Here is a 17,020-nt window from a genome sequence, read left to right as displayed (position 1 = left end):
TAGTCGACGCAGTGTTGCCACATCCATTCATTCGCTACCCAAAATTCTTCATATTTCACTGAACCTTAAAGATTAAACATTAAAAATATATATTTTCCGGTGGGCAAGACGTGATTTTCTTTTTTTAATCGTTCATGAAAATTTAGTTTACGTTCAAACGTTGATAGAAGTAGTTTATCTTGGCGTTAAATTATAAAAATAATACCAAAACTCATAGTGTAATTGTCTTTCCCATCTAGCCGCATGTTAAACTACATAGATTGAACAATTTTATTCTAAGGTGTTTTGTGATGAAAAAATTAAAAGAAAATCGTGAACATTCCGAACAGTCCAACCAATACTATAGATTTTTTTTCAAAACGAAATCTTGGATCTCGGCTAGCGCTTCAACAGCCTTGACCATCATTTGTACCGATACGAAATCGACGTGGAATATTGTGAATCCCAGGGGATCCTGATTTTTTTTGGATTTGAACGCTTCTCAGAACAATTTCATATTGTGAAAAATTCTGTATTATATACTAATAAAATACTCATTCTTCGATTGATGTTATAAATTTTAGTGCTGCACATAACTCAGATGGTAACTTTTTTGATTAACTAGAACTTTCTCAAGTTCCGGATGCTTCCCGTAGGAATGAATTTCTCACGTTCTATTTGAATTTTTTTTTCCTTTACAATATATTTATGGATTTGTATTTTTTTGAATATAATGTTTTTTCATGATTCGTGAAAGCTTTTCTTAATTGTTTTGTTGAAATTATTTACAGTTGGTTTCGTAATTTTTTTTACATACCATTATGTTTCGAATTTTTTTCATTCGTCATCCGATGTACTCGTCACTTTTGCATTTATTTGACAACGTTTTGTTCCTTTGAATCAAACGTTTTTCATACATTACCAAGATTTAGAAGATTCATTTTTTTTTTATTCATTACGTTTTGAATGGTTTTTTTTTTTATAACCTTCAGTAATGAATTGCCCATTTGAAGCAAGTTTCGAGAGAATAGATCGAACAACTTCTTATAAATCATCGTGCATTTGTGTTTTGAACTACACGAGTGTCACATGGGGTTTCACTGAACTACTGTCCAGGTGGCATAAAACATAAATGTACTTGTCTCCAATTTTTCCACAGCATTCGTGCTGTTACTTATGATTTGATTTGACTACTTTTTGTGCACTGTGAACTTGAAAAAATTGTACAGAATATTGGAAAATTCTTCATGTTAGGGCACAATATAGATAATATTCTGTTATTGTTAATTCATTTTTTGTTCGTTCCAAGGAATGCACACTACATGAGTAACATATGTAGGGTTTATTCACTGAGACTACCGTTCAAGTGTAATGATTATCACTCATCAGAATGTACTTGCGATAAGACATTTATTGAATAAATTTTTAATTAAAATTATTCCCCGTCTCGTTGAAAGAAATATTGAAAAAAGGGAACAAACATTGTTTAATCAAATCACGGCTAATTTATTTGAAAACTCAAAAAATCGCAACGAATTATAAATTTCAATGTCGTTAAATTACGACAGGATTTCAACGACTAAGGCATTCGAATCTTTTTTCAGACGTGATATTGATAGATTGGAATAATTAAATCCAACATAAGGTGGTCACCCCGTGTGGCAGCCGGATTTTGTGGGGTTTTTTCACGATTTTATAGCGGCAAGGAAAACAAATATAGCCTTTTGAAATTTGAAGGGTTTGTTCAATGGTATTTCAACTCTATGATAGGATTTTTTAAATCTGATATCTCTGGTAGATTCGGTGTAAAGCTACTCCACAAGAACATGTTTCTTCATAGTCTCCACGATTCTGGGGGATCGGTTTATCTGAGATCAAAAAACCAAGGAGCGTATTGATTAGTAAAGCAGCGGTTATCACCTGAATTAAAATCATACAGAAATATTAGAAATTGAAGGATTTTTCTGTTTTGAAATACTCGATTTCAATTTTTCAAAATGTTGCATAGCTCGATAATCCTTTAATTTTTAATATTTCTGTATGATTTTAGCTCAGACGATAGCCACTGCTTTACAAATCAAAACGCTCGTCGGTTTTTTAATCGCAGATAAACGGAACCCCCGGAAATCGTGGAGATCATGGAGAAACATATAAGACCCTGTGGACTAATTTTACACAGAATTAATCCGAGACATCAGAGTTAAAAAATTCTGTCATAAAGTTTAAATACCAATAAACAATTTTTTTAAATTTCATGTCTATGTTTTTTCTCGCCGCAAAAATATCACAAAAAACTCCCAAAAATGCGCCTGCCACACGGGGTGACCCTCTCAAGCCGAATCAGTTTTTTTGAAAATAAAAATTCTTTCATTATACATCCAAGTTGTTTCAGGTATTTACATATATACACATACACACTAGGGTGGTTAAAAAAAATCGACTATTTTTATTTCTTCAAAGCCCGGGTTTCAATTATTGCAGTGAGGTGAAAAAAGATGCCTGACAAAATTTGAGCCCTTAAAAAAATTTTTTAGAGGTCGCTCATCGCGATTTTCTATTGTCCATTTAAATAACACAAGGAAAACGTTACTAGCTGCTTTTGAATTTTATTCCTCGGCAACGGGTGAGGGTACGACAACGCCCAAGGTGGTTTTTTGTAGGGAATTGAACGCTCTATAAAAAAAGTCTCTTGGCGTTTTACGCTAAACCTACTCCTTGGAACTTTTTTTGTTAATATAACGATTCACTCGACGGAATAACTTTTGTAGGTGTAAGTTTAGCGTAAAATGCCAAGAGACTTTTTTTATAGAGCGTTCAAATCCCTACAAAAAACCACCTTGGGCGTTGTCGTACCCTCATCCATTGCCGAGGAATAAAATTCAAAAGCAGCTAGTAACGTCTTCCCCGTGTTATTTAAATGGACAATAGAAAATCCATAAAAAAAAACTTTAAAAAAATACAGAACAATTCGAAAAAAATTTCACAAATCTTGAAAAAACATTATGTTTAAAAAAAAACTATTCTGTATCTATTTTTTTAAGTGTCAAAAGTATCAAATAACAAGTAAAAAATAAAAAACCGAAAAATCACGCTTGAAATCATTTTAGAAACCGATGCCTCATTCTTCTTATTTGATATTCGAACAGCTAAATCAATTTAAAAAAATTCCATCTAATTTACGTGCAGCATTAAAATTTATGATATCAATCGAAGGACAATTAATTTTTAATCAATTGAAAAAAGTTACCATTTGAGTTACGTGCAGCACTAAAATTTATGATATCAATCGAAGGACAAGTAATTTATGAGTAACTCCAAATTTTGACATTATTAAATTGATCTAAGAAGCTTTTAAATCCAAAAAAATCACATGCAAGCTAGTCATTTCTTACTCTATGGAGGCAGAGGCTTATAAGAAAATCGATTCTTTTCAGACTTTCAGGAGCTGCTGATATTATTATACATATACACAATATACAACGTCGATTGGATTGATACAAATTATGTTTAAATATGAGTTAAAAGTACTTGTCCGGCCCATCACTATTCATTCAAATAAAAATCAATCATAAACAAACGAAATTGTACGGCAGCATCCGATTAAAAATTTATCGAAATGCCATTTATTATTAGTTTAATGTTCTTCATAATAGTATAGGTTCGTTATGCCGAATGAAATTCGTTCGCTGGAAAAAGTGAGAAGTAAAAATTGCCGTCATTGTAATACAAACTGGGGAGTTATTTTGGAAGTTTGAACATATTTAATATGCAAAATGTTTTTTATTTATCGGTGCACAATAACATCCCTTGTATATTACAGGACAATTCGTTTCGATTCTTATTAAATTAGTGTAATTAAGGGAAAATTACTTGAAGATAACTCTCTAAATCCCCTCTGCATGAATATTTGCGCTCCATCAGTTCTAGAAAAGCCCTGATTTTTATTTGAAAAAACAATTTTAATGGAAATTGATGGGCCGGACAAGTACTTTTAACTCATATTTAAACATAATTTGTATCAATCCAATCGACGTTGTATATTGTGAATAATATCAGCAGCTCCTGAAAGTCTGAAAAGAATCGATTTTCTTATAAGCCTCTGCCTCCATAGAGTAAGAAATGACTAGCTTGCATGTGATTTTTTTGGATTTAAAAGCTTCTTAGATCAATTTAATAATGTCAAAATTTGGAGTTACTCATAAATTACTTGTCCTTCGATTGATATCATAAATTTTAGTGCTGCACGTAACTCAAATGGTAACTTTTTTCAATTGATTAAAAATTAATTGTCCTTCGATTGATATCATAAATTTTAATGCTGCACGTAAATTAGATGGAATTTTTTTAAATTGATTTAGCTGTTCGAATATCAAATAAGAAGAATGAGGCATCGGTTTCTAAAATGATTTCAAGCGCGATTTTTCGGTTTTTTATTTTTTACTTGTTATTTGATACTTTTGACATTTAAAAAAATAGATACAGAATAGTTTTTTTTTAAACATAATGTTTTTTCAAGATTTGTGAAATTTTTTTCGAATTGTTCTGTATTTTTTTAAAGTTTTTTTTATAGTCCAGGAGCCACCGCCTGTTTTTTCCAGTGATTAAGGATATATTGCACAGGCGATACAATGTTGCCATGCTAAACCATGCTAAAAACATAAAAAAATTCAAAATAATCAGAATTTTATAAAATTTGGTGAACATATTCTTTAGTGCCAAATTTGACAATACAAATTTTTTAAGATTTTTCTTCTGTACAGTTATCGAGTAATTGATCACTAAAGTTCACGTGTATAAGCATAGCGTTTCCATATATATAGGTATACATTCCGGGCATAAGAAATCTGCTTTAATGCGTAATTACTTGATAACTAAACAGAAGAAAATTTTGGAAAAATTTCTGTTTTCGCACTTGATGTTAAAGAACATTATCACCAAATTTGATCAATTTCTAATTATTTCGACTTTTGTATCATTCACCCTTAATAACAGGCTAAAATTTCGTGAGACGGTTCCGTTCGACGAGACGCCCAAGATTTTCCTCTGTGAAAATTCTCGATAGAGGTAGCTAATTTAATGCGCAGCTGCAAAACATCTCGGTTTGGTGGGGTGTCGAAATTGTCTTACTAACAGAAAGTTTTTCATTGAAATTTTAAGATAATTATATTATGAATTCGGAAAAACAATTGTCCTACAAAATGGATGGTTTTTTTTTGAGCGTCCTCCACTCCGAACATGTTGAAATAACGAGGCCATAAAAATGATTCATAACTAGCTGTTGTATGCAGCTTTATAAATATTTTTATAATAGAATGGCCACATAGTCCTACAAATTTAGTGGTACGATTTTTTAGTCCGACGCTTGGAACTTGTCAATTCCACGGTAACCCTTTTTTCATTAATAACCGGAGGACAAAAAAACCACAGCATCAGTTAGTGCATTTTTAGTGTAAATCGAATAGTGTCCTACCAAAAAATGGGTATGTATCGCTAGTCCTACAATAATGTTAAAAATATACATAATTAATTCGTAGCTGTAGTTTCGGTAATTGGGGACACATGTATTCGCAAGCATGATCATTACATTTTTTGAAATTAGGCGAATTGAGTTGTTTGAACTTGATTTGCCAATATAAAATTAAACAAATACAATTATAAAATTAAATTATAAATTAATTTCAATTCAATCGTCGTCAGATTCCGATGTTGATGATTCGTCACTTGTACCTCGTACATCATCTTCATCTTCGTCACAGGAAATGTCATCAGATTCTGTAACAAAATATTTAAGAAAATTCAAAAATTGCAGTTTAATAATCGGTACGTAAGAAAAGCAATAAAGAGTACCTTGAGTCAGTTCTCCAAGAGATGGACTGTGGGGGCCATCAAACCAATAACAATGATAACAATGATGGATGGGCATCAATCAATGCCCATCCGCAATCCTCCGGATTTTTATCGGTGGGACTGCGCATGTGTGCATTACACCATATACCGCTGATGTACGATGTCCGTTTCATCTGCTGTAGTAGCTCTTGTTTGGTTGGTGGCAGAACTGAGGGATCGTATCCGACGACTTTTTTTTTTACAAGTTTCTCATTTGGACTGCTGCATTTATATCCTCTTTCAAATAACTCGTATCGTCCTTTGTTAACATCATTTTTCGTTTTTAACGTGTACAATCGGCACACGTACTCTTCCAAAACCCGGAATATTTCGCTGGATTGTGTCAACTCGTCACGCTCGCTGTGCAGTTGTAAAAATGCATCTTGGAATTTCTGATTTTTTTTTTTAATATCGAAAGGTCTTTTTTTCCCTTTACGGTAAAACGCAGGGTTGTAGTCATTCCCCGTGAAAATGTGGCAAATAGCAAGCGACCGCGATAATTGGTCTCCAAGCTTGGCATAAATTTCGTTGATGTTCAAGTACAATTTTTTTTTTTCTGTGCTTAAATCAACAATTATCTGGACATTTTCTTTTAAGTATTTGTAATTTGCCAACATTATCACGGGTATGTCTGAATCTGTACAGTGAACCTGCACGCGATAATCTCTATTGAACTGACAAATGTGGAATATGATTTTTGTGTCTGCTTCCTCGTGATAACACGTGAGGTTGTTGTCGATCACTTTTTTTATTTTGTTTTCTTCAGACACCTCATAAACATAACATTTGTCGTAGTTCAACTTGATAGTTTTACCTTTGATTAAAAGGGCCATTTTGTTTCTTTCCCAATCTTCTATCAGAAATTCGACAAATTTTTCTTTAAAATTTCTACTTCTCAACAATTTTGAGAACTCAGCGGGGCGTTTATTTTCTTTACGCACGTCATACTGCACGTTGTCTTCACCTCTCAGGTCGTGCTCATAGTCTTTAATGCTAGGTGTTTTGTACTTGTCAAATATGATGTGCACTTCTTTTCGATTGTATGTAATTATTTTCAGTATGTGTTGCGAGATTTTATCATAACTTTCTGGAAGGTTCTTCAACGTATGTAAGAAATAGAAACCATCAATTAAGTGAATGTCCGCTTCCGGAGGATCTACGACTTCAGCCTGATGTTTCACTAATTCGTTAATGATCACAGATTTTGTGGTTTTGCAAATTGTTCCATCGGTATGACAAAACGAAAACGACATTGGAGCAAGAGGATAACTCAGTGCTATTTCAATGTCAATTTTATTTTTTAAGGACGCATACAGTAGACGACCAAAAACATCTCTCTGAATCTTAATTTCCTTTGTTTTTCCAGCAATTTTCACTTTCTGCGTATTTTTGCATTCAAAATTGATTATTTTGTTTCTATTTAAGGGTTTGTCAAACCTATCTGGTATTTCTTGATTCTCACGAATGAAGTTCGAACGTTGTTTTTCACCCACGATTTCAACCGACGCCAAAAATTCGTACACATCGTTGTTCACCGATTGACCTTTAGAGACATTATAAAGATGGTCTTCTGATAATTCCAATCCAAAAGGGTTCGTGAACTCCTTCATTGATTTCAGCAACACTTCCAAGTTCTTAGCAGATTTAGTGATTGTCGACTTTTTCAACTCCTTCGTAATATCATCTGGCAACTTTAGATCGCAAAACTCCAAAACTTTTGATATAACTCTCGTACGCAATGAGTGTGTTATTGACCATTTTTGTCTGGCGGAGAATGAGTTTGTGATATTAACGATTCCGGAAGCTGTAGAAGCGGCATCGGCATTAATTGTCTGTTCCAATGTCAAATCGGTCGGGATTCTCGAGAAAGGTTTCGATGTTCTTCTGATGCCCAAGAAACTCTTTCTACAATCGTCGAGCAATCCGGGATGTGTCATTTCGATGTTTGTCAGCTTATCACAATAGATAGACATGTATCGTGCGTAATTCTGGTGGTTCATTGTAAAAAAAACATTCGTTATTTTTTGCAAAATGTGTAAGAACAAATCGAAATTACCCGTACGAATACTGTAGTCTAATTTGAGATAATATTCGAAAATTGGAGACAAGTACATTTATGTTTTATGTAACCTCGACTGAGTGAAACCCAACGTGTTACTCGTGTAGTCCAAAAAATAAATGCACGATGATTTTAATGAGCAATTCATTACTAAAGGTTATAAAAATCATTACTAAAGGTTATAAAAAAAAACTATTTCAAACGTAATGAATAAAAAAAATGAATCTGCTAAATCCTGGTAATGTATGAAAAACGTTTGGTGTTCAAATGAACAAAACGTTGTCAAATAAATGCAAGTGACGAGTACATCGGATGACGAATGAAAAAAATTAAAAACATAATGGTATGTAAAAAAAATTATGAAACCAACTGTAAATAATTTCAACAACACAATTAAGAAAAGCTTTCACAAATCGTGAAAAAAACATTATATTTAGAAGAAATACAAATCCGTAATTATATTGTAAAGGAAAAAAAAATTCAAATAGAACGTGAGAAATTCATTCCTACGGGAAGCATCCGGAACTTGAAAAAGTTCTAGTGAATCAAAAAGTTACCAAAAAATCGCATCAAAGGTAAAAGTCATTTGTTACTCTATGGTGACAGATACTTAGAAGAAAATCGATTCTTCTCAGACTTTCAGGATCCCTTGGTATTCACAATATTCGATGTCGATTTCGTGTCGGTACAAATTATGTTTAAATACGTGCTAAAAGTACTTGTCCGGCCCATCACTTTTCATTCAAATTGCTCATTCAAATAAGAATCAAACTAGACCTTAATTAATGTATTATTTTTATGGAACTAGTATTAACGCTGCCGTTACACGCCCACTTGAATTCGAACATCATCTCATATATGCTCGGCGGCAACTATTCCTTCGCAACAATTCACTCATGTTTTTATGTTGATTTTAACAAAGTGCAATTGTGTATGTGATAATAAAAAAAAACGAGATTATACAGACGAATCCTCTCGAAAATTTATTAAAATGTGATTTATTATCAGTTGAATATCTTCAGTAATAGAATAGGTTAGTTGCTATAACAAATAAAATTCGGTTGAAGAAGGAAATGTGAAGTAAAAATTGCCGTCATTTCAATATAAACTGGAGAGTTAATTTGGAAGCTTGACAATTTTTATCGTCCGAAGGGTATTTTTTCATCAATACACAATAATATCTCTTGTATATTACAGAAAAATTGAATGCAATTAAGTTAAAATCTCTTGGAGATAATTTTCTCAATTCCCTCTGTAGGCATACATATGATCTATCAGATCTAAAAAAGAGCCCTGATTTTTATTTGAATGAGCAATTTGAATGAAAAGTGATGGGCCGGACAAGTACTTTTAGCACATATTTAAACATAATTTGTACCGACACGAAATCGACATCGAATATTGTGAATACCAAGGGATCCTGAAAGTCTGAGAAGAATCGATTTTCTTCTAAGTATCTGTCACCATAGAGTAACAAATGACTTTTACCTTTGATGCGATTTTTTGGTAACTTTTTGATTCACTAGAACTTTTTCAAGTTCCGGATGCTTCCCGTAGGAATGAATTTCTCACGTTCTATTTGAATTTTTTTTTCCTTTACAATATAATTACGGATTTGTATTTCTTCTAAATATAATGTTTTTTTCACGATTTGTGAAAGCTTTTCTTAATTGTGTTGTTGAAATTATTTACAGTTGGTTTCATAATTTTTTTTACATACCATTATGTTTTTAATTTTTTTCATTCGTCATCCGATGTACTCGTCACTTGCATTTATTTGACAACGTTTTGTTCATTTGAACACCAAACGTTTTTCATACATTACCAGGATTTAGCAGATTCATTTTTTTTATTCATTACGTTTGAAATAGTTTTTTTTTATAACCTTTAGTAATGATTTTTATAACCTTTAGTAATGAATTGCTCATTAAAATCATCGTGCATTTATTTTTTGGACTACACGAGTAACACGTCGGGTTTCACTCAGTCGAGGTTACATAAAACATAAATGTACTTGTCTCCAATTTTTTTACAGCACTCATGCTGTTTTCACGGTTTGATTTGACTACTTTTTGTGCACTGTGAACTTGAAAAAAATTCACAGGACATGTTACGACACAACTATTATCGTTAATTCATTTTTTTGTTCGTTCCAAGAAATACACATAACTATTCTTGGCGTTTCTCGGCCAACTTCTTTTTTCGACCTTAGCATCATCAGCAAAAACCCATGACGTACCAGATCTTAACATGTTCGTATAATGCCCTTCAAATACTGTTCGATCATGATGGAAAATAGCACTATTGACTTTATATTTTTCGCCGCAAACAGTAACTACAGCGGATGGAATACCCTTAATACTAAAATCAATCTTTGAAAGTTTCATAGTTTTTTCATTTATAGATAATATTAAAAGTTGAAGAATCAAAACGCCTTGAACAGTTGATAGCGAAGTTTTTGTTAAGAGTGTTCCCATTCCGCCACAAGCATTGCACTGATGTCCTTCAATCGGATTCCACTGAGACAAACTATGTTCGATTAATTCCTGTAAAGTAAAAGCTTTTTTAACACGCGGAAAGCTCAAAACTAGTATATTATTTGCTTGTTCATCTGTGGTCGTATATTGACAAGCTTTACATCGAACTTTAATAATCAATTTATGTTCTACAGCATTTCGAAGTAAATCAGATTTTTTGCAGATTCCCATGAAAAATTCAGAAACGTCGTGCTGTTTTTTTTTGAATAAACGATTCTCTTACATATTCTCTTACAACGCATGAACTCACTGATTTATTTCTTTCCACATAAGACCGAAGTAAAAGAGGTATAGGATTTTCTTTCTCCTCCGAAGTTCTGAAAAATTTTTCCCTAAGAGGTTTGCAATTGAAAATACATTGTATAATAGAGTTAGCATAACACGAAACACCATCCGTATTGGTTAATCCGTTAATAGACCAGGAGCTCATATTTTTCCATTCACTTGGCGCTGATTGACACTCCATAACATTTTTGGATATAGCCCAAACAAAATCTGGAATTTTGGGAGCCCATTGTTTGGCAAACTTTATGAGGGCAAGATCTGTACGAAACTTCTGTCTGAGACGATTGTATTCCCTTATAGCTAACTTATCTGCTTTTACAGAATGGGGATCGAAATTGATTAAATGTAGTCCGTCTAAGGTAGTAACACGAGAAAGACCGACATAAGTCTGTCCACAAGTGAATATAGAATTTCCTGCATTATAATTATTACCTATCAGTGTATTCGGAAAAATTTTTAATTAATAAAATAGATTTTTAGTTTCCCTACCTTGGAAATTTTTTAAAAAATTCCCTGCCTCATTGAAAGAGAAAAATATATCAAATTACGGCTAATAAAAATTCCAGATAACGCGATATTGAAAATCCAACTTACGCAGAATTAGTTTTTTTGAAAAATCATTTTATTATACATTAAAGTTGTTTTAAGTACTATACAGCCAAACAAACATGCGCGCGCATATTTTATTTCCAACTTAAATTTTACTTTGTTCGATTAAAAATCATCAACACTTTCGAATAGTCTGTTATGCGGTTACAAATTCAGCGCCATTTTCTAAATTATCAAGAATTCCATCAACGCCCTCATAAATTTCTTCTCCAACCCCATTGACTCCTGAATTAACGAGTCAGAGCAAATTTCAAAATGGACCATATTTTTTACCAAAATACATTAAGCAAACTCGTTTCTGAAAAACACGATGAACCAAGCCACAAGTCCGTAACTTCTTATCAGCAACAACGAGGAAAACTGCAAAAAACGTAAATATATATATATATATAAGTGTTTCAAACCATAATTGCAATAATTTCCATCATCGACTAATTCGTAGCGTTAAACTTGGATACTGACTTACCTTGAGAAACACTTGAATCAATGGTTGTGTCTTGGTAAGAGCAACACGAAAAATGACCAAGGAGTTTGGACGGAATTCTCACAGCGAAAATCCAGAAATATTTTTTTTTTAACTGAAATAGATCAATAATTACACATAATTACAAAAACAGAAATTAATCACATAATGATGACTTCGTTTCTCATTCAATTTGATAGAAAACTACAAAAAAATGCATATAAATATACCTGAATCGAAATTTCATTCTCTGTAGTATCGCACCTTCCAGAACTGAAAAGTTCTAACATATTCCCAACGAGTCTGACCCAAGAATCTCATTCCCAGTATCCACTCATTTGAAGCCCTTGGCTCAAGGAATACCTCCATATCAATCACTTGAGATCACGAAATCTGGACAATCAAGACTTTGAGCCATATATTTTCATGGAACGCTTGAGACTGTAAAACCGTGTTGACCAACCAAACTGAGGTCATGGAAAAAAATCACACCGTGTCCATTTGAATCAAAAGAGTTTTATCAGGAAACACCGCTTCCACTGTAATAAAAAAAAAATTTTATTGCAATTTCATCTTCATCTATACTATTAAACTGAACGAGTTTATAGGGCTTGTGGTTTATATTCTGATTGAGGATCAAATTTTGATACCTTTATCTCAGATTTGCTGGTCCGTAACAAGTTCTGACACTTTAGGAACCTGTACGCTCGGACCATTGCGACAATCTTCAAAACCAAAAATGAAAAGGAACAGCAACAGACCGCTTCCACATTTCATTAGCACTGGAGATAAAAGATTCTGTAATCAGAAAATTACTATTATATTGAAAAATTATTCTACTTACTCAAAAGCATTGTCACCGGAGCCTGCAAGTATACTCACCCGCACTTGATCTTTCTTCATTTTCTTTGCAGATCAACGTTGATCCAAACCTCAAGAAATCTCTATCCGAAAGGAACCAAAATTTTATCTCGGTCTTCTGACTGGCAGTCTTCTAGTATGAAACTTTAACGCTGTTGATTGCAATTTCATCTTCATCTCTACTATTAACTTGTGGTTTAAATTCTGATTGAGGATCAAATTTTGATACCTTTATCTCAGACAACAAAATTTTTGCTGGTCCGTAACAAATTCTGACACTTTAGGAACCCGTGGACTTGGACCATTGCGACAGTCTTCACAACCAAAAATGAAAAGGAACAGCAACAGACCGCTTCCACATTTCATTAGCACTGGAGATAAAAGATTCTGTAATCAGAAAATTACTATTATATTGAAAAATTATTCTACTTACTTAAAAGCATTGTCACCGGAGCCTGCAAGTATACTCACCCGCACTCTATCTTTCTTCATTTTCTTTGCGGGTCCAAAAATTTTTGTTGATCCAAAAATTCAGAATACGGACCAACTCAAGAAATCTCTATCCGGAAGGAACCAAAATTTTATTTCGGTCTTCTGACTGGCAGTCTTCTGCGTATGAAACTTTAACTGTTGAAAACACAATCTTGGATTTCGACCTCTATTTCGCTTTTTTTCATCTTTACTTTTTTCACCATTTTCACTAAACATTGTCCTGCTTTTAAATAGTCGGTGAATAGTCGGTGAAAACTGTTACATTCGCGATCTTTCTTTTACATCACGGAAATATATAGATATATACTTGTACTACAGAGAACTGTTACAGAATTCTTTTCTACTTCCCGTGAGACTTTTTATAGCAATGCCCAATGTAATAGGTTTGGGGAGCTTTTCTTTCATCATCTGGGAGGGAATCGTCATCTTCGGAACTTTCTGCTTGATAGATCTCGGCAACATCCATGACTATCTCTTCATCAAAAAGCTCCACATTCATCGGTTCGGTAGTTCTGATTTCATCCACGCCCACTATTATTGCTGATTTCTGCACTGATGAAACATTGGCACTTCTGGAATTTTTCGTGAAACCAGTGATGTCGGTCATACAAACATAGCAATTCCCTTGACCTATCAATGCAGATAGTATCATAGGTTTTGTGAATTGCAAGGACTCTTGCTTTCTGGACTTATTCCATCGTATTAACATTGTCTTACACCGACCACAAACTGTATGTGGTATCCAATTCGCACTCCAGTCGACTATTTTAATACCGAAGCAAACCTCATAAAAGAATTTTAATCATGCCTGCGATAGTTTTATATTCAAGTTTTTTATACAATTGTCCCCAGTTTCTAATTTATTGCATACAGAATATACAGATCTTTTTTTTATGTACAGTTTAAGATGAATCATGCATGTGTAAAAAATTCAAAAAACTATTTTTTGACGTTTTTATTGCTATTTTTTGTTATTTTCGATCTTCGACCGAAATATGTATGATCGCGACTACTATCTACTGGATTCGCATTGAGCTGCTCGAAATTCATAAAGAACAATTTTAGCCGGTTTTTTCCATGGAAGGAAAATTTTAGAGACGTACGAGTTAAATAGACGCCCGGTTTCGGTTTCAGCGCATCAAAATACAAAAGGAGCGTACTCGATCTAGATCAATAAAACTCTTCTTCTACCCATGCTAGCGATTTTGACCCATTTTTAGAGATTTTTGCAGTTACTTAAAATTTTGCGGGTATATCAGCCGATCTGACTCCAGATTCAGATTCAGCGCATCAAATTACATAAAAAAACACCCCCGATTAAGATCGAAGACAACTTTTATCATGCTTTAAACAGCAATTTTCCGTCATTTTTGCGGTTTTTTGAAATTTACTAAAAATTTTGGAAATGTATCAGTCAATCTAACCTTCGATTCAGAATCAGCGTATCAAATTACATTAAAAACAGCCCCGCGTAAGGTCGAAGACAACTTTTATCATGCTTTTAACAGCAATTTTCCGCAATTTTAGCAGTTTTTTGGAATTTACTCAAAATTTTGGGGGTGTATCAGTCAATCCAACCTTCGATTCAGATTCAGCGCGTCAAATTACATGAAAAACACCCCCGCGTAAGGCGAAGAGAACTTTTATTATGCTCTTAACAGCGATTTTCTGCGATTTTTGCGGTTTTTTGGAATTTACTCAAAATTTTGGAGGTATATTGGCCAATCTGACCCCGGATTCGGATTCAGCGGGCCAAAATACGTAGAGATTGATGAGTCCGGTTCTAGGTACTTACCACTTTTTTTTTTGTGTGCCGGTGTTATCAGAGAATGAAGAGCTTGTATAGATTAACATCTGCGCAAAAAGCCCTGTATCTTAAACTGTTTCCGAGTTCTGAGCGTTTGAATTTTGCAGTGCCATTGTCACGTCCCGCGTTTAGTTATCATTAAGAGGATGGATCAGTCGGTATATCGCAACCGTGAGTGCGAGAGAGATAGCTGCAAATTTCGAAATCAAAATTCTTTGACACAGTTTGACCGATTGAAAAAAGGCTCTGTCAGTCGATTTTGCCATCGTTCTGCGTAGGCTGACAGAGCCTTTTTTTAATCGGTCAAACCGTGTCAGAGAATTTCAATTTCAAAAATTCCAAGTGAGTTTAGTCGACTGATCCATACTCTTAAACGCGATATTTGACGACGATTCCTCTCAACTTGAAAATTTTTCTTTTATTAAAACTGCTAGAACGTTCTTGATTCGGTCAGTACGCGATATGCCTCGCGCCTTAGCAAATCGAACAAGCCGCTTAGAATCCGCCAATTCGGCATCGTCTGATCGCGACCTCCAAGGTGGCTCGTGGATACCATTGGTAATGACTAAAGTCATAACTTAGAGACTAAAGTGCTGAGATGCACTGAAAACCCCGTCACGACGATCGCTTTCGAGCTCTCGTCGCCGTGGCGAGGATTTTTGTATATTAGTTCCGTTTGATTCTTAACCGACACTCGGTCGTCCCTTGGGATAACTCCGTAATCCAGCTAACTCGCGGCGGGGTAGTAATTCCTGGTACAATGATACAGATGAACCACACAGAGATTATATATCTGGGTTTCGTCAATCCACGCGAAGTGAGCAACACATTGCCCCTTGCCTCACGAACGTGCTGTTATCGAGTCTCGCGACTCACTTTTTGTTATTCTTTCTAAAACCAATTAATTCTGTGTATGTGTGTGAATCGCGCGTCGATTAGAGGCGCGGTTATTGTGTGCGGAGCCGAACAGGAGAATTGTTCCCGTTCGTGTGAGAGAGTAAGTTGGCGTAAACGTTAATCCACTGTTGGTTTCATTTTCAAAATTGTACCTTGACTAATTCAAATTATAAACCTTTTTGCATCTTTTCTTTTCGCATTCTTTTCGCATATATTTCTGTTCTCGTTGAACCTTCTGCTTTCCATATCTTATCAATAAATCTAAATTCCTATTAATTATTATTTGAGCGACCCAATCACCTGCTTCGGGGCCCGTACGGGACCATATACTCACTCCTTCATTACTTCTTAAATAATTTCGATTACTTAGTCACTTTAACATTGCAATATTCTGGTTATTCCCTTAATTATCCAATTATTTCAATTTTATTTAGACCAAACAAAATATCCATTAAAATAATTTACATTTCAAAAATCCTACACTTCGTGTAGGTTGGTGACAGCGAAAACTAAATAAATTTCCCGATTACGTTCGTCTCTTCTGGACGTAACACCACACACACACACACACACGCGCGCGCGCGCGCCCGCGCATGTTGTGACATTTGGAGTAATGAATTTATCAGTCGAACTAGTTGAGAATGGATATTTTTCTTTATGTACACAGTGCGGGATCTCACGTCGAACTACTCAATAAAATACACTACTGGAAACAATTAAAGGAACAAGAAATTTCTGTCAATTTTTTCCTAATATTTAAAAGGCTCTATCTCAATCAAAAATAGTCATATCACGATAAATAAAGAAGCATTTTTAAGCTTTATTCTTTGACTTTAAAAATATCCGGCCATTTTTACTCACAAATTGCGGATACTGAGGAATTTCATGAAATATCTCGAGAGGAAAAATCTGCATGTTTTTTATATTTTTCCCCAGTGTGCAGTCTTGAAAAAATTTTTGCAACCCAAATCAATATAAGCATTGAGTAGCTTGTTCATTGACCTTCAATTTCATTTTTTATAAGTCTCCGTACAATTTTTTATTCCGGAGATATTGATGGTTGTATAAAAAAAGACATTTTCGTATTAAATCATTGATATCTCAGCGAAAAATCATCGCACAGTAATTCCAAGGACGGTTTTGGA

General features: G+C 34.0%; 1 protein-coding gene across 1 annotated transcript in view; it reads left to right on the top strand.

Annotated features, from left to right (window-relative positions):
• Window positions 1-17,020, top strand: part of LOC122413124 (neuropeptide CCHamide-1 receptor-like) — a 199,392-nt gene that overhangs the window by 24,513 nt on the left and 157,859 nt on the right. The gene's annotated exons all lie outside the window — the stretch shown is intronic.

Source organism: Venturia canescens, chromosome 7 (genome assembly GCF_019457755.1).
Source record: "Venturia canescens isolate UGA chromosome 7, ASM1945775v1, whole genome shotgun sequence".
In the NCBI taxonomy this organism is placed as follows: Eukaryota; Metazoa; Arthropoda; class Insecta; order Hymenoptera; family Ichneumonidae; genus Venturia; species Venturia canescens.
The sequence above is the reverse complement of the archived record's forward strand: the minus strand, read 5'-3'. Positions and strand labels throughout refer to the sequence as shown.